Source organism: Festucalex cinctus, chromosome 4 (assembly GCF_051991245.1).
Source record: "Festucalex cinctus isolate MCC-2025b chromosome 4, RoL_Fcin_1.0, whole genome shotgun sequence".
Taxonomy (NCBI): Eukaryota; Metazoa; Chordata; class Actinopteri; order Syngnathiformes; family Syngnathidae; genus Festucalex; species Festucalex cinctus.
This window is the reverse complement of record NC_135414.1, coordinates 14185447-14203964: the sequence shown is the minus strand read 5'-3', so window position 1 is coordinate 14203964 and position 18518 is coordinate 14185447. Positions and strand designations below refer to the sequence as shown.

General features: G+C 39.3%; 1 protein-coding gene and 1 long non-coding RNA gene across 2 annotated transcripts in view; one reads left to right on the top strand and one right to left on the bottom strand.

Annotated features, from left to right (window-relative positions):
* The window catches only part of igdcc3 (immunoglobulin superfamily, DCC subclass, member 3), a 69012-nt gene that overhangs the window by 23851 nt on the left and 26643 nt on the right, over positions 1 to 18518 (top strand). The gene's annotated exons all lie outside the window — the stretch shown is intronic.
* LOC144017977 (uncharacterized) lies at positions 977 to 1890 on the bottom strand. The gene is made up of 3 exons (XR_013283305.1): positions 1287 to 1890; positions 1101 to 1147; positions 977 to 1018 (listed from the first exon to the last, which is right to left on the bottom strand). It is a non-coding gene; the product is annotated as an uncharacterized LOC144017977 (long non-coding RNA).

Genomic DNA, 18518 nt, shown 5'->3' with positions numbered 1-18518 from the left:
GAGCATGCTTACTCAAGATAGATTAAGTTGCAATTAAATTTGTGCAGAACTGCATTGAAAAAAAATTTGATGTTCGAACTTAGGCGCCATTAACTCTTTGACTGCCAGCCATTTTCGGACAAGGTAATATCTGCCAGCTGATTTACAGAATTTTACCGATCTTTCAAGCTCCACAGAAAATGTTGTGTTAGGACTATGGAAACGCGGATACTACCAAATGAAAGATTGAAGTCCCATCTTTCATCTAAAAAAAAAGTTTGTTTCTACCTTATTCAGATCTTCAGTAATCAACAATAGAAAACAGCTTCGTTTCACCCAAATCCTCTATTTTCTTCCAAAATACGGAGAAATCAAGCTTTTTGTGAAACGATGTTATTTCATGCACTCTAGTGAATTTGGCACTTTTTTTTTTGCATGAGGGATTCTACAAACACCTAAACTTCTATAAAACACTACCCCAACAATAAAAAATGTTTTTTGATTGCAAAATAACAGTTTATTTACATGCAACAGTAGCAATCCGAACAAACAATTTGGAAAACTCTTTGCAAACTATTTACACGTGTGCAACAGTTTTTGTCAGTCAGCTTCTGCATGGACTGATTTGCGCAGAGGTTGGTATGATGAACGATGTGCTGGAGAAGTTCATCCGTGATGAAGAGCTCCAGGATGTCAGCTGGCAGGTGGGAATTCAGCTCTGCTGCAGCATCCCTTGGTCCTGGTTTTGCAGCAAAGGGGAAGATGGTTGGCTGCCAGCCAACTTCATCAACTTCAAGCCAGCCAGACTTTGGGATCTGCAAATATACATTTCAATATCATATATTATTTTAGAGCACTGTGATACAATGTGTGTGTGTGTGCATGTTTACCTTTTTTTCTTGGATGTATTGGTTGATGCACATTCTGTAAATTATAGAAGACGTTTACCATCAAATATTTTATTAGTGCTGTGGAGAATCTTTTTTTTTCTTTTTACCTTTGTTCTGCTTAATGTGAGAAGGGTCACTTTGAGTAGGAGCTGAAAGAAACATATACAATTACAATACTATCGAAAGACTTTCCTTTTATTGTTGCGGTGTATTGAAAACGTTTTTTTTAACCTTTCTTTGTCGTAGAACCAGCGGTCGGACGTTGCTGTGAGCACGATCTATAAAATATACATTCACGTTTGTATAGGTAATAGATGTTTTAGTGTATATCAGCACATTTACACACGCTGCTAGCAGATCGCCCGAGAAAGTTAGGAAAGTAATCTTACTACAATCTCTTAGCATGTTAGCGCTTACCTTCACGTTCTTTGGAAGACTGTCCAAGACTGTCTTGCATCGGACCCATAGTAGTCGTCATCGTCCGATGAAACGTCATCTGTGCAGACGTGCTCGGTTGTGCACCACTTTTCTCCGGTGTAAGCATCGCTAGCCGGTGGGGCCTTAGGACGTTATTAGCATCGCTAGCCAGTGGGGCCTTAAGACGTGGTCGAAACGGCCGCGTCACCGCTTCAACTATGACTTAACCCCGTCATCACTGTGCTCTTGAGCACTGGTCGATGCTTTTGAGCTTTGAAAATAAGGATCAAGCGTGAGCTGCTTGCCATCTGTAGCCTTTTTGACTCCCTTAGCCAAGTTAGCCATTCTCTCCCCCTCAACACTCTAGCTCAGCCTCTCTTCTTCTACTGTTGTCTCCTACCCGATCTTGTCCAAAAGACTCATCACAGCCATCTCGTGGCCAGGAATACCCATTATAGTAACCCGATCGGCTTGATACTTGGAGCACAGCTGCCCAAGGCTTTCCTCCACCCGTTTCCATAAAAAAACATAGTAGACGTCAATTAACGTCTATGGCGGCCAATCCTAGGATTATACTGAACGTTTTTAAACGTTTATGGCGGTCAAAGAGTTTAGGACACGGAGACACAGACCAATTCCCAAAGGAAACCACACAGCTGGGGGACAGTGGACCTCCCTCCTTTGACAATTACCAGGGGCAGATGAAGGGGGATGCAAAAAGGCTGAGATTTACACGGCCGTTTCAGGCATTTGTGGAGGCCCGTTTTCACCATTCTGTGAGATGCAGTGAAGCGCACGGGTCCGTCCCGCCCTGCCTCGTTTACATATCCCGTGGGAGTGCCAGATGTGGGGTCATACTTTCAGGCTCAGTCAAAGTGTCAAATCCCACGCAACTTTGGATGATGGACACCATAGACAGATAAAACACACATTTTATCAGCTGGATTTCTCATGTTTTCATTTCATAAAATGCAGCTTCAGTCTGCCCAAAATGACAATGAAAGAGTGACAAAAAAGGAAAGACCCTTGAGGATAGATCTATCCTGCCTCCCTCAGAAGTGCCTTACAACCCAACAGTTGTCCTCTAATGAGGGGGAAGTAATAAGCGTTACACCGAGGAGAATTGTGATGCCGAATCTTGTTATTCACGACCGTGACCGTCTGCGGACTGCACTTTTTTCTTGCTTCACAAAACAAGAGGCGTTGATACGGCAAACAAGAATGTTATGGCATTCCATTTAAATTTCAACAATATTTTACTTCAAATATTTCAAGTTCCTCCAGTCACAACAACATTTTTAGGGTTTTTCTTTTGTGTGGAGAATGTGCGGTGAGAGAGTGGAATAAAAGGCAGCACGTAATTTATGTGATTGAGAGCAGGTAAGATGATGGGAGCGCCGTCTCATTTGAATTCGAGAGCAGGCAGTTGCAATGCTGAGGTATCAGCAATATTAATTCGTTTTGTGGTAGATAATGACATTGTGAGGATGCCACATCCTTCCAGCAACAATGAATGCAGTCATTTCTTTTTTTGAGGCTATTTATACTTTAAAAATATAACATAATCTGAATACAGAAACACCCAATTTATATCTGACAATAATTTGCTAGTTCTCGAGATTGGTTTTGGACTGTTTAATTGTCTTGGTTTCATCTCGGAATCTAAGGAATTTTTACTTAGTCTTACCTCGATCTAAGTCGAGGCGAACTCTGTTTTTTTTTATTTTTTATTTTTTTTATCAAGACTGGTCGAGTCCAGGCCAGTACTACTGCGATCAGTGAGAAACACAGAATTAAGGTGTTCTTTCTTGCTATCGTCTGAAGAGCCATGCCCACCAGGATTTGAGATTTGTTTCATTGTACCATTTCAAAAACAACATAGAAGAAATTATTTTTTTGCATATATGACGAAACAAAAAAAGATACTGGTCATTTTGTTCAGTTTTCCCTTTGGTGATTTTTCTTTGATACATACAATCTTGGTTTTGTCTCGGTCTCGACATCCAAAAATCTCAGTCTTGTCTTGGTCTTGACCTCCAAAAGCCTTTTTCTTGTCACTGTCTCAACCTCCAAAAGTCTTAGTCTTGTATCGGTCTCGACATCCAAAACTTTCGATCTTGTCTTGGTCCGGACCTCCAAAGGTCTTTTTCTTGTCTCTGTCTCAACCTTCAAAATTCTTGGTCTTGTCTCGGTCTTGACCTCCAGAAGTCTGCGTTTTGTCTCGGTCTCAACCTCAAAAAGTCTTCACCTTGTCTCGGTCTGAACCTCCAGAAGTCTTAGTCTTGTCTCGGTCTCGACATCCAAAACTCTCGGTCTTGTCTTGGTCCAGACCTCCAAAGTTATTTTTCGTGTCTCGGTCTCAACCTCCAAAAGTCTTGTTTTTTTTTTGTCGGCCTTGACCTTCAGACGTCTGCGTCTTGTCTCGGTCTTGACCTCTCAAAGTCTTGGTCTTGTCTCGGTCTTGACCTCTCAAAGTCTTGGTCTTGTCCCAATCTTGACCTCCAAAAGTCTTCGCCTTGTCTCAGTCTCGACCTCCAAAACTCTGTCTTGTCTTGATCCTTACCCCCAAGGGTATTTTTCTTGTCTCGGTCTCGACCTCCAAAATTCTTGGTCTTGTCCCGGTCTCTAGTCTCGATAATGCTTTGGTCTTGGTTGGTGTGGTCTTGACTACAACACTCGACGAGACTACCACTTCTCTCCTCAAAATATACTGGAATTTGCTCTAATACATAGAGCCTATAGTGGGCTAATAGAGCTTTAAAAAGGACATATAAACTATCTCACACACGTCATCCTAAGACGGTAATTTGGCAGAGTGACGAACTAAGTAGGGGGTGAGTTGAGAGGAGATCTAATTCTTTCACGTAGAGGATTCCAGGCTTCAGTAATGGGAGAGTATGCACTGAGCTGTCTTTCTCTCTCCAAATCCTCTTGTTTCACGCTCTCTCACATCCCAAATGGAAGGAACTCAGAGTCCCAACAGTAAAAGCAGGCAGCAGAGATGGAAAACTAGATCTGAAAACATGTTCTCAAGATCCAATGATGAAAGCACTATTCACAAAGCCCTTATCACATGTGTCCTTGCCTCCAAGTAATTTTTCTGCACGTCTATTTTCCAGTGTGAATGAATCTTGATAAGAACTGACTCAATGCGTTTGTTATTGTTGCAGCTCTGGTGGGTGTGTCCAGAAAGGACATGCCACACAAACCCCAGAAGATGCTCAATGATGCTGAGCACAGACAGAAAAAGGCTTAAGCCCGCTTGCATGTTGAAGCAGAGGGTGTCTTTGTTCAACAGTACACAAGACATTTGACAAGATTTGTGGCTGAGTAGAGCTGTAGGTACGCCTCTGGAGGCGAGATGGATGTGTCCCTTTGTGTCCGTTTGAGCCCATTTGCGCCATTTCTCTGACGATCGTGGAAGAATCTTTGAAGTTGTATAATGATTATGCTATTTTAAACCCGGTTCGTCCTTTAAAAGATCATATTGTCGTCATCCATCAAATCAAATCCTCTCTTTGTTCCCTGTAAGAACACTTTCTTTTTCTCATTTTTTAAAGACAGGACACCATCTGACTAAAACTATGACTAAAAGGATGCACACACCCAAACACACATACACACCCAATCTTACTTGTCGCTAATCTTCTCCAAGTTGTGACTGGGAATCATTTAAATAATCCCTTAATTTTCAGCATCTGTTGTGCTTTAATGCTTCCCTCTATAATTAGGCCTGCAAGCTGCAGTAAGTGCAGGAGGCTTAGTGGAGAGATTTGGGGCTACTGGGGCAGGGCAGGGTGCAGCGGTTGGGGTGCTGTAGTGGGAGGAGCTGCGGTCGGATGGACAATGGGGTGCGGTGTGTATTGGAGGAAAAGGGGGTGGGGGGCGATGGAGGCGCAGGGGCAGGCCGCTCTTTGTCCCTGGGATGGAGACATGGCAGGGTGGTGAGCAGGGTGACTAAACAGTACCTTTCCCATCATTGTGTAAACAAAATTGCTTCCCTTTCCTTCCTTCAATTACTTTGCTACTAACTAATGCTGGCTTGCTTCATCTGTAAACGGATATTATCCACACAACCCTTTTTGTTTTGCTCTGATCGCGCCCACCCCCTCTTTAAAAAATGACAGCACCGTGGCAGCTGTCCAACCTGTGTTGATGTTGAACTTGTAACAAAACATGCTGCTGCCATTTGAAAAGGTCAAAGCACCTCCGCAAAGAGGCTTGTGGCAGAAATGCAAAGACCATTTGTCACCCGCAATGACTGTAAACTGGACAGATATACGATGAAAAGCAATCAATACATGTAGAGCGTGTTAGCCATCTGCAGGGAAGACTGTGCTGAGCTAAACAAGAATAAAAGGCTGACATTAAATGACAATTTGCACTGAACTTTAGCATTCCTATATTCTCACGAGATTCACTGCTATGGTGAGAAGTGAAATTAGTGCATGATAATTAATTGAAGTTTGTCTTCAGCATTTGTGAAATGCTGGTGACTGCCATCTGAGCCCTACCAACTCGTGCTTCAAAGCAGTGCCAATTGAGAGCTCGGGTCGGCCAATTCAGTAGCTTTCTAGGTTTTCAGGAGTGACGTTGTACTAACATATACTGGGACTAGGCAAACTAGGCGGTCACCTTGAGGGCAATCTAGTTAACTCATTTGCTCCCAAAGGCGTATAAATATGTTCTATTTTAAATATTACCAGTGTATTACCAGACATATTTTTACGTTTGTTTGTTTGTTTGTTTGTTTGTTTGTTTGTTTTTAATGCCAAAGCATACAGCAGGCTTTGATGCAGCCTCGAAACTGAAGAGATCGGTTGAAGTAATGGTTGTTATAACAAAAACGTCCAGCAGGTGGCAGTGGAGTATAGGAGATCAACCAGAGCCATGTTGAAACAAGCTCTTTTCACCACAGTTTGAAGCTGAGCTATACTCTAATGCTAATGCTAACAGAAGCAGATACAAATATATATATATATATATATATATATATATATATATATATATATATATATATATATATATATGTATATATATATATATATATATATATATATATATATATATATATATATATATATATATATATATATATATATACTCATTTACAATGAAAAGGTTCAAGGCCTGAGGTGCTGCATTAAGAAAGTGGCGAAAGGAGGAGAGAACAAGACCGCCAGTCTCATCAGTGAATCCTCTGCACTCAGCCACCGTCATCGCCACACAAGTGGGACGATGACGGCATTTGCTCACGACAAAGCTCAACTGAACTGAGAAAAGAACAAATCATTTCATTTCACGTTCACGCAAAAGAGCTGTTTATTTGTTTGAGCGAGTCATTCGTGAACAACACATTACTCAAGAACTTTCTATTGCTCCGCTCCAAAAAAATAATAAAATGAAACTGCTAAATGATTGGTGCATAAATGTGAAACACTTGAATCTGGGGCACTTTGAATATGTTCAATGTGCATCTGCAAACTGCCATCCTCGTCAGAATATGTATGATGTTTTCCATGCAAAGCTCAATATAGTTTGCAGAAGCCATTTAAGTAGTGTTCAAAGGGGCATTGTAAAGGTGAATAAAAGGCATAGTGCTTTATAAACACACTCGCAGATTACCACATTGCTCACAGCTGTGCCCCACATATAGTGAGGCAGCATGACAGTAGAACATCAAACAGAAAAAGCAATCGACTACAGCAAATGATATTGCCTTCTGTAGGTGAGGAATATGAAGAAGTGAACGTGACCCTGCTCATCCACTATCAGCAGCCGATTAGCTTTGGCTTTTCTAACAGGTGTGCTGTAATTAATGTTATACAAAGGGGTGCCAGCACAGCTATGCATTTCAAGAAAAAGGCATCAAATGTTTTCTTAGCTAAAATGGAGGTCGGAAAAAGCAGCAATGATAAGCGCTGGGTATGTTTGACCTAAACACACAGAACAACACGGTATGCTGCAGAGTTATTTGCAGTTATCTTGTACCAGCAGGTTGTAATTTGCATGTTCATTCATCAAGGTAAATCCAGAGCAACCATCTGCTGTGGTTGTTGTCATATCAGAGGCTGCAACATCAGCCCTGCTCCCATCAAATGGACGTAGGGACTTTTTATGCAATCATTTATAACATCGTTTCCATTTTTCATTTAAAGTGATAGACAGATGTATTATTTTCAGGGCCAATACCGATTATGAGTAGTCCAGAAGGACGATAACAGATATTTCAAGCCGATATTCATTTACAGTAAAAGAGAAAATATTAGTCTAAATTTAACACAAAAAAACAAACTGTGTTGAAATGCCTTTAAGCATGTTTGTTAAAACAACTTTTCAAATGTCCAAAACCTTTAAGGTTTTTCTTTCAATTTTAAATATCTAAAGAATAGACCGCTTTGTTTAAAAATTATTAAAATTGTATGGAGATTCCTGAGTCCTCACCATGTGTTAAAAAAAATAAAAAACTACGCAAGTATTTAAAAAATATAAATAATATTAAAAATAGCTGCCTAGAGTTTTCTACTGTAAATAATAATAATAATAATAATAATAATAATAATAATAATAATAATAATAATAATAATAATTTTTCAAAATTTCAACAAAATTTCTTAATTTTAACAAAATTTTAAGAAAATAAAAAAAGTGTCGGGAGTTTCCAGTGTCAGCCTCATCTTTCATAAAGTGGAATTTTAAATAAATACATAAATGAAAAGTTCCCTGTATCTACTGAATGACAAATGAATGCGAATGTCGCTAATTTTTGGTTTTCATCAGGGTTCGTAAAAGGTTTCTAAAGATCTTTCAAGACAGTGAAAAATTGTCTGAAATTGTTCCAAATTTATTTGCAACAAGTTAAAACCATCTGTGAACATTTTACAAATCCTGATAAAAACCCAAAATTCGCTACGTTTACAAACATTCACCAATAATCCGTCTATCACTATTGATTACACGTACAGTATTTGTATTTTGTCTGTTTGTTTTTTTTTGTTTTGTATTTTTAATTAAGCATCGCACAATACTAACATTTTTGAGAGCGTCTCCAACGTACTGCTGGTGTCGGGGGGAATCCTCATGCCTCCTAAACTCTCACCTTTCAGGAAACCAAAAAAAACGTCATGTTTGTTGAGCCATTAACAGTGCATCATCGAAGAAAGCAATCAATTTTACATACTTTAGATTGGTCTCTAAGTTGTAACAATAACAAACAAGCCAATAATATAGATTTGTGAAAAAAATTGAGAAGTGCATGCAAACTCCACACAGGAAGGCTTAAGCCAACATTCAAACCCCAACCACAGAAAACACTAACTTCGACTGTTGGCAAATAAATTAGCACACAACAAAGGCAAAACAAGTTTTGTGGTCAGGGAAATGGGGGCCAACCTTTCATTGACTTGTTTAGTGAAAATAAAGGATAGAAATGTTTAGCATTTTTTGACTGATAACACTGCTCACACCATTTTCAACCTCCTGCACACAGCCTTAATAGCATCCATCAATCTTACTAAATTTAACTTGGTGCACAAGCTCCATCGTATTGATCGACACATCGGAATAAGGACAGTCACGCCAGTGGGAAGCCAAAAGCAAACAAGTGAGCGACATGTCCAGAAAGGCCAATTACATTACAGGCAGATTTTGTCATTTGAGCAAGAAATTCAGTTAAGTAAGAAAATCTGTCCTGTATGCCAGTAAATGGAGGATACAAATTGAGAGCTGGCCTGAAAAAAGTGAAGCAAAGGGAGGAAAACTGTGAAAAAACAGATTCAAATGACCATAGTAACCAACACCTTAGGAAAAAGATGTGAACCTAAAATTTTCAGGAACTATGAAAATATCAGTGGAAAGTCAATTCCAATAGGCAAAGTCATCGTCCGAGATTTTAACCCTTTAAATGTTTTGGAAGTTTAACCTCATGAGATGAAATCAGCCTCAACTTTGAAGATCACATTCAGCTTACAATTCATCTTCTGAGGCATCAGCCAAAGTTTGCTTATTTTATTGATGCTCATTGTGTTATTCATTTATTTATTTTTTGCTTAAATGAGGTCATATTACCACAGTGGGAAATTTGATTTTGAAGAAAATGAAAATGTTTTTTGTTTTTGTTTTGTCCCACTACCCCACCCCAAGTAATACACGAGGGACACTACACTATTGTATTTATAAGTCAATATAGCCTGTGTGCATTTTGGGGCGGGGTGTCACGGTGACTCTTTTGAGAGGACCACCGTGATAATTTTTCATCTTCAAGTAGCTCATTTTTATGTTCAAGTCATCCCACTTAATAGAGCAAAAAAAAGTGAAAAAACGTGTGGTTGCGGAGCAGGGAGAGTTCATTTGTGACGTATCGCTGAAGCGGCGCATAACGGTGTTGTGTGAAAGTCGCATCAACAAGCGATCAAAACATTACATTAGTATTTACATTACATTAGCCTACATTACATACAAGGCATGGTTTAATGTGTGAACATAGTCATTTCAATTAAAAGTAGAAATTGATTCATTAACTCATTCATTCCCAGCCATTTTGACTGAAGCAACAGCCTTCGCTCCTGGTTGTTTTACTTTATTTTATTTTGATTTTAGTAGGCCCACAGAATATTATGTTCTATTGCTATAAAACATGGAACCTACCAATAGAAAGATTAGAGTCTCTTCATTCAACAGTAAAAAAAAAAAAAAAGTATATTTCTATGTTTCTGTTTTGCAGCAATTGGCATTAGAATATTGCTAAGTTTCATCATTATTCACATATCTGTATAAAACTGTGGGGAAAACAGCTTTGTTGCAACATGGTCCTTGTTGAGCTCTTATACTCTGCTGCCACCTGCTGGCCATTTTTGTAATAACTACCATTGCCATTACCATTCTCTTCAGTTCAGAGGCTGCATCAAAGCAAAAAAAAAAAAAAGGAAAAAAAAAGTATAAATATGTCTTTGGGACACTTAAAACATTTCAAATAGAACATATTTATACGTTTTTGTATAGTATAGTATAGTATAGTATAGTATAGTATAGTATAGTATAGTATAGTATAGTATAGTATAGTATAGTATAAATACGTCTTGGGGAGCATGGTAATATTTAAAATGGAATGTATATACACGTTTTTGAGAGCAAATAAGTTAATAAAGAGACCCCAGAGATTATCTGAGTCTGTTTGGACTACAATTCCTGACCAATGACAACATAACTTCTGCTCCAAGGTTTTTCAACTTTTTTTTTGGTTGCTATGTCCATCCATTAATAGATCCGCTTATCCTCACAACATTTATATAAATCATTTGTTAATTATGTTTAAGGCTAGGAAATTCATAAAATCTACACTACAAATTTACTGTGCATCATCTCTGGAGGACATTGGTACAGTATGTTGGAATGAGCGTGTATCACACAAAGACAGCCCACACAGATGTGCATCTCTCCCAGTCATACTATAGGTGATGAGGCTCATGCGCCAGGAAGCAGCAGATTGATCAGCCAAGCTGAAATGCTACATGAGGACAATGAAGGGGGCGGAGGGGCCAGCGGGGCACAGAGCCAATAAAATATCACATCTGCATTAAAATGCCATCTCTGCAACAAATTGTGCTATTTCAGGGACAGCTTTAAAAGCAATTGAAGGGCGAGCTTCCTGCACCAAAGGAATACGGTGAAACATCTCCATTATTTATTGGCTTCTTCTCTATTTTACACTTACCAAGGTAGGGGGTAGGAAGGGAAGTGCATCAGTCATTTTTGCTACTGAAACATGCACATAATGATATCACAAGCATGAGCGGAGTCGTGAGGCAGGAGTATGAAAAGGGTTGAAATGATGGTGATTGTGATGGTCTTGCCATTGGGGAAGGGGGGAGGGGTGGCGAGGTTATCTAGGGTGAGGACATTATAACATCCAATAATTGTTTGGAGATTTATACTGGAGCTTCAGGTTGGGATTAGTGCTGCATTGTAGCAGAGGTCCACATTAAGTCTGCAGCATCCACATGTGATCACAGCTTTTTTTTTAAATTTGTATCTTCAAAATTACAGTATTTTCCGCACTATAAGGCGCACCTAAGAGCCTTCAATCTTTTCAAAAGCTGACCATGCGCCTTATAATCCTTATATATGGATCAATATTGAGCCGCCACAGGTCTCGCTGTCAAGACGCTATCGGTGACCCTGCACGATCGGTGACGCGCATGCGCAGAAGATCCCGCCATCTTTGATCGCTAGCTAATACTAATACTTTACCTCAGAGAAAATAATAAAACAGCTGTTTATTCATTTTGGGAGTGAAGGAGTTGTCAGAAATCTGGTTTGTTATCGATTAATAAAGTTTGACGGACCTATCAGACTGTTTTGTTGACATTCCCTTTAGCGCAGCACCATCTAATGGATGCATAACGTAACCCCAGCCTCTACTATAGCGCCTTATATAAGGAAAAGGTTTTAAAATATGTCATTCATTGAAGGTGCGCCTTATAATGCGGTGTGCCTTATAGTGCGGAAAATATGGTACTCCTTAACTGATTGTCACACATCTATACTGCATTTTAAAAATCTTACATGTCACAGATAAATAACTTTCTGAAGTTAATGAAGATTACAAGTGATGACATTTATGGTGGAGCTTATCGCTTTGAATGAGTCTTCTGCTTAACCACCCTTATTGCGGTTGGTGGGAATAAATGTCAGAAATAAGTCCCAAAAGACCACAGCTAATCCTTTGCTGCTGACTGAATTGAACACTCATGAGGTATGTTCACTCTCACATAAGAAAGCAAACACATAACTAAAATGGGTCAATTGATGTTCAGGTAGGATGCCTTCTTGTGTGGTATGCTGACATCTCACATGACAACGGTTCAAATTTTGAGTTCAGGGGAATTTGATTTTAACAGACTCTATTATTTCAGATTGTCGAATGTAGTCTCACATATTATATTCATGTCACCTACCACACTAAAAAAGCAGTCCGTTTCCGCCTCGTTTGAAAACTGTGGTTTTGTTCCACGTCTCAGTTTCACCATTTTTGTTTACCTCTGCTTGTGGATTTCCAGTGGGCTGCGAGCCAGACACACTGACTTATATACACGCATATGTGTGTATATATTGTATACACACTGTGGAAATTGAAAAGGCTGCAGAGAAATCAATGAATTCAAGTTAGACTCGTTCAGCAGGTAGCAACGTAAGATGGCCGCCGCGCATAAAATGCACAGAACACAACCCAGTTCCATTCAAAGGAGGTACCCCAATCGCATTTATATTCAGCTTGGAAAAGGAGTAACCCAGGGGTCTTATTTGGGTTTTTAAAAACCCAAATAAGAACATATTCGGGGCCTTTCGATACTTAAATATTGCCAATATTCGGGTTTTGAAAAGGCTATTGACTGCATGTAAACCGAGTTATTGTAACATCACACAAATGACAGCTTTGCTTCCTTTTGATAGTATTTTAGAAACAAATCGTAATGTAGAATTGTTTTGCATTAGCATGAATTCCGCCTTTACAAATATAAGAAAACCTTTTTCTGATTCACACTGTCAGAAATGTGTTAGATGTATCCAGCAGTGTAGAACAACATGCATTATAATGTGAGCCGTATGTAATATTTTTTCCTCTTGTAGCTACATACTGTAAGAACAGCCATATTTGTAACCAACACTCGGTATGATGCAGTACTGTATTTGCTTTACCATAGCCACTGCAGTTGCAGATGCTTTGGTCTGGCTCCATTTACATGTAACCTTACTGTGAATATTCTGTTAGGGTTGAGACTTAGGCTGTTTGTCAATAGTGGCAGGGGCGGGGCTCATGTTTTATGCATGACGGGCTGCGGTCCAGTCATGTCAGCAAGATCAACACACCAAATCAGTGAACGCAAGCACGTCGTATTATTTTACTCTTTTGTCTCAAATGCTGTACAACGCACAAGTGCATGTTCTCGAGTGTCTTTAAGTTGAGCAACTATTTGTCATGCCGAGCATCCCATTTGTGTGAATTGTATTGTGTTCCTCTGCGACATCATTAGCAGCAGTAATGCCTTTGGGGCTTTAATTCAATGCTACAGTGCACTTGCACTCGACAACAATACAGTACATTACACACTGTATTGGCTTTTCTTCACATTCACACAATAGAAATGATAAACAAGAAAATATATTCTGATCAGTTTAAGGTTTGCGCTGATTTCACAACATTAATAACGTGAAATTGCAGCAAGCACAATAAATAAATAAAAGGAAAAAAGACCACCTTTTTTTGTCATTCACAGAAAAAGTGAATAATTGAAATGCTAAATGATATTTTTAAACAAGCTCCAAGTATCCATTGCGAGATTTCAGGTTCAAGTCGCGCCCACGGGCACCAGGTATCTCCCAAGGTTTACATACCTGAGTAGCACATCGGTAAATTTCTGGGAATGTTGTAAAAGTGATCATTTGAAAATGTGAAATCTGGAATCAGTATATTAGCATAAATGAATACTGAATTATTAATAATAACAATGACACTGAAGGTAATTTGAGCAAATACGTTATGTCCGCTGCGATTTGCTGGCAACCAGTTCAGGGTGTACCTCACCTACTGCCCGAAGCCAGCTGGGATAGGCTCCAGCACCCCGGCAACCCTTGTGAGGAGCATGCGGTTAAGACAATGAATGAATGTTATTTCAGTAGTGTATATCACACTGGTAGACCTTTGCAATAATCATTACCCAAGAAGTAGCTCTCACTTTTAAAAAGGTCAGTGGCCCCTTGCGTTATGCAATGACATTATGGAGTATTCACAGTGCCATACCAGTAATGGAGATAATAATGATGGCGCTCCACTTATTGCCACTTTATCTGAAGTACTGTATCTCATTCGATGGCACTCTCAATCTTTTGTCTATTCGCAAAAGTGTTGGTACAAATTGCCCTGGTTTAATATATAATGGACTGTTTAAATTGTTCATTAATGACTTTCACAAGCGCATGGAAGAACAGAAATTGAGATGGCTGAGATGATTCAATACTCACCAATTTGTTGAGAATCCAAACTATCAATCCATCCAACTGTTTTCTGGATTTGGGTCATCATGGGGTAGTTAATCTAAGCAGAAGCTCAGACTCCCACTGGCCAGCCACTTCGCTCAGCTCTCAGATTTCAGGCGGACAGATACTGGGGGTGCAACGGCACAGGTAGCCTACGGGACGGTCCGTACCTTGGTTTTTGGGCCACGGTTTCGGTTCGATTTCGGGACGTGATTTGTCTGTAAAGTGAACTATTTTTCCCCAAAATTCTCATTTTGCCTGTCAGCAAAAATTGCATTGTGTAACAGTTTTAACACTATACCGTAGTATAAAATATGTATAATAATAATAATAATAATAATAATAATAATAATAATAATAATAATAATAATAATAATAATAATAATTAGTGTTGTTCCGATACCGTTTTTTGGCCCCTGATACCGATACCCAGCTTTGCAGTATCGGCCGATACCGATACCATACCGATACTTAAGTTTTTTTTTCTCAACATGAAAAAGCTGTCCTGCTATTGGTTCAGAGCATTCAAGGGCCAATAGGATGTCTTAGATCGGCATGCAGTGAACATGTCACATATCAGTGAATGTTGTGCACAAGCAAGACACAAGATGCTGCATCCAAAATCCTATAATAGCGTTGGAATTAATGGAATCGGCATGTTACTTGTTAGTACTCACCAATACCGATACCACTGTTTTAATGCAGTATCGGCACCTCTGCCGATACCAGTATCGGTATCGGAACAACACTAATAATAATATTTCAGTATATCCAGTATTTGAGCAGAAGAAGCAAACTAATGCAAGGTACAACTATGCTATTCGTTTTATTTGTAGAAATGAGCGGAATTTGAGGGCTGAGAAGCATCTAAATAATAACGTCATTGACTTCTGGAAAGCAGTGAGAGTTCTTAATAACTGGGAAATAATCTTACCCAGTACTGTCGAAGGAATATCTACATCTGATAACATTGAAGCACTCTGGCAAAAGCATTATAGCACCTTGTTTAATTGCATTTTGAGTGAAGCGTACAGTGTGAATAATGTTGAATACAATGATTCCCTGGTGGTTACGTCACATGAAGTGTCTGAGGTAATTACCTCCCTGCCAAATGATAAAGGGAGTGGCATGGATCAGATTTCTGCTGAAATCTTAAATATGCTAGTATGAGGTTAGCTCCTCTCCTCGCTTTGTGTTTTACAAGCCTCTTGATTTATGGTCTTCTCCCAGATTCAATGCTGTCTGTTATGTTAGTCCCCGCCATCAAGGATAAAGCCGGTAAAGAGGGCAGCCTTGATATATATAGGCCAATCGCCCTAGCCAGTGTACTGTCTAAAGTGCTGGATAAAATCTTACTGCTCAGGCTGAAATACTTTATAAAGACACAGATAATTTGGATTCAAATGTAGGTATAATACAGACGTGTATTTAATGCTATAAAGCAGGGGTGTCCAAACTTTTTTCTCTGAGGGGCACATACAGAAAAATAGAAAGCTGCAAGGGCCACTTTGATTTTTTTTTTTAAGTTATTTATTAACACATTCATTGCCAGACCAGCAAAAAAAAAAAAAAAGCATAATTTGACGTCTTTTTCCGTCAATGGCATTGAATGAGTTAAACATGTTAAAAATCAATGAAGCAATTATAAATTGTTGATATCATGTACTTATTGAAAACTGCTAACAGTCACAAGGCAAATAGTGACCCCTGTGTGCCACTATAATAGATACGCCTCTCCACTGAGCAGCAGTTGAATCCCAACTTGACATTCTGAACCACAACAAGAACAATCGGTCACTGACCATACTTAAGAACCAGTAATCTAATGTGATGTTTTTACAAATTGGACCTTGACACTCAGCAACAAGTGGATGAAAAACTAAACTTTTTTTAAACAGCTTTGAAAAATTATTTTTAGTATTTGCCGCGGGCCGCCAAAAAGTGTATGGCGGGCCGCAAATGGCCCCCGGGCCGTAGTTTGGACACCCCTGCTATAAAGCAAATGGTTAAAAGTAACAATTCATCTGTTTTCTTGAGTTTCATAGATGGTTCTAAACCATTTGACCACATTAATCATAGGAATTATTTAGAAAATGGTATCAGAGAAGTGTGAATACTTGGTGAGGATCCTGGTATACTGGTATGGCCATCAAGCCATGCAAGTAAAAATGGGGGAGTAGCATTTCAGCCCCATTTGGTGTTCGTAATGGGGTGAGGCAAGGGGGAATTCTTTCCCCACTGCTATTTAATGTATACGTGGATGGTCTTTCCGTTCGCTATCAGACTGCGAACCGTTACACCCCTAGAACAACGCTCTGAAATGTTGTAGAAATCAATTCATGATGTTCAGTTAGGATACACCTTTTGTGTTCCAATCTTGTTTTATTGGAAAATATTGAAAACAGGTTGTTTTAACTGAAGTAGTTCAAATAAAAATGAAAAAAACCTATTAACTCATTTGCTCCCAATAACGTGTATATACGTTTTTTTTAATGTTGTAAGTGTCCCAAAGACGTATTTATACGTTTTTTTGTTGTTGTTTTTTTATGCTAGAGCATACAGAAGGCTTTGATGCAGCCTCTCAGCTGCAAAGAACGGTTGCAGAAATGATAGTTATTACACAAACGGCCAGCAGGTGGCAGCAGAACAAAGGCGATCAACCAGGGCCATCTAGAAAAAAGCTAAATTACTTACAATTTTAAATAGATTTGTGAAAACTGATGAAACTTAGCGCTCTTCTAATGCTAATTGCTGCAAAACGGAAACAGATAGAAACACTTTTTTTTTTTCCTGATGAAAGAAGAGACTTTAATCTTTCTTTTGGTAGGTTCCATGCTTTTATAGCAATTGAATACAATATTTTGTGGGCCTTGCAAAATCAGTCAAAATCCAGTAAAACAGCCGGGAGCGAACGGAACTGCTTCTGTGAAAATGGCTGGGAGTGAATGAGTTAATATTCTCAGGAGAAGAAGATTGTGGATGACTTTTTCAGCCCTCTGAGCAGGGAGATGAGATCGGTGTAAAAGATCGGTTTATTTTTAACGGTTTGGCCAATCACCGATCCCTCAAAATTAAGGAAATCGGGGTGGATAAATTGGCCAGCCGATCAATCGGTGCATCCCTAAAAAACGTCATTCAATATTGTTCATGGAACAAATGTTTTGGACCTGGCATCTTCACCCAGGTCAAACACCGATTACCTGCACTCTGCCATGTATAGACTGTTCAGCATGTTTTAAAGGAATAAGAGGTACCGCATTAATTGGCCATCATCAAAGTCTGTCGTGATAAACTCGCACAGCATTGCAGACTTCTTCCTCTCAGATCCACCCGCCTGAACTTGTTTGCCAAAATATTAACACCGGGTCTAACCTGCCACTGTGCAATTACACCGCATGCCACATGGAATTTGTGCTGTTCATGAAAATAGAGCCCACAATCTCACCAGCATGAACCACAATCTTCTATTGGGCCACCTCCTGGTGGGATGGGCCATGAGTAAAAATTCCTAAATTTGAAAAAACAGTCACATAATAAAATTTATTGGCATTTAATTAATTAAATTACACGATTAAAAGAAATTGCTTATTCTGAGAACAAAAATAAGCACATGCTGATAAATGATGATCCTCAAACTCAACTTTGACATGATTCATGAGTATGAGGACACACAACGAAGCATGTTGTCTTTATAAAGGAAGCATGAATTTATGGAAGACAGCTTGGAAGACCAGTCTACAAATAATTGCGGGTACCCCTTTGTTGATTGTTAACTGTATTCGGCGACTGTTAATTAAGGCTGACATTAAATGAACACATGCGTGTTAGAAGGAGAGAGCACGTGTATGACGAAGACCTCTCCCTAATTGAGTTTGCGTCTGAATCCGCCATTGGCAGTGCTTTTTGTTCTGCTGGGAAAAGATATGTGACATGCAGCACCAGTGAGCTCTACGTACGTGGATATCAATGCGTGTCTGTTGTCGTAGTCTGCGTTAGCATGAATTTTAAAAATCTGACTGGCCTACATACTAAATGGTAACATCCATATGTCAGGAAATCCATATGTCTTTCACAAAATGTAAGAAGAGATCACCTTCAGCAACTGTTCAGTGTGGCTCCTCGACAATTGAACGTGTAATTATTGTGATGTACGTGTGTACCTTACTGATGATGAGCCTCTCGTGCCAGGCCATTAGG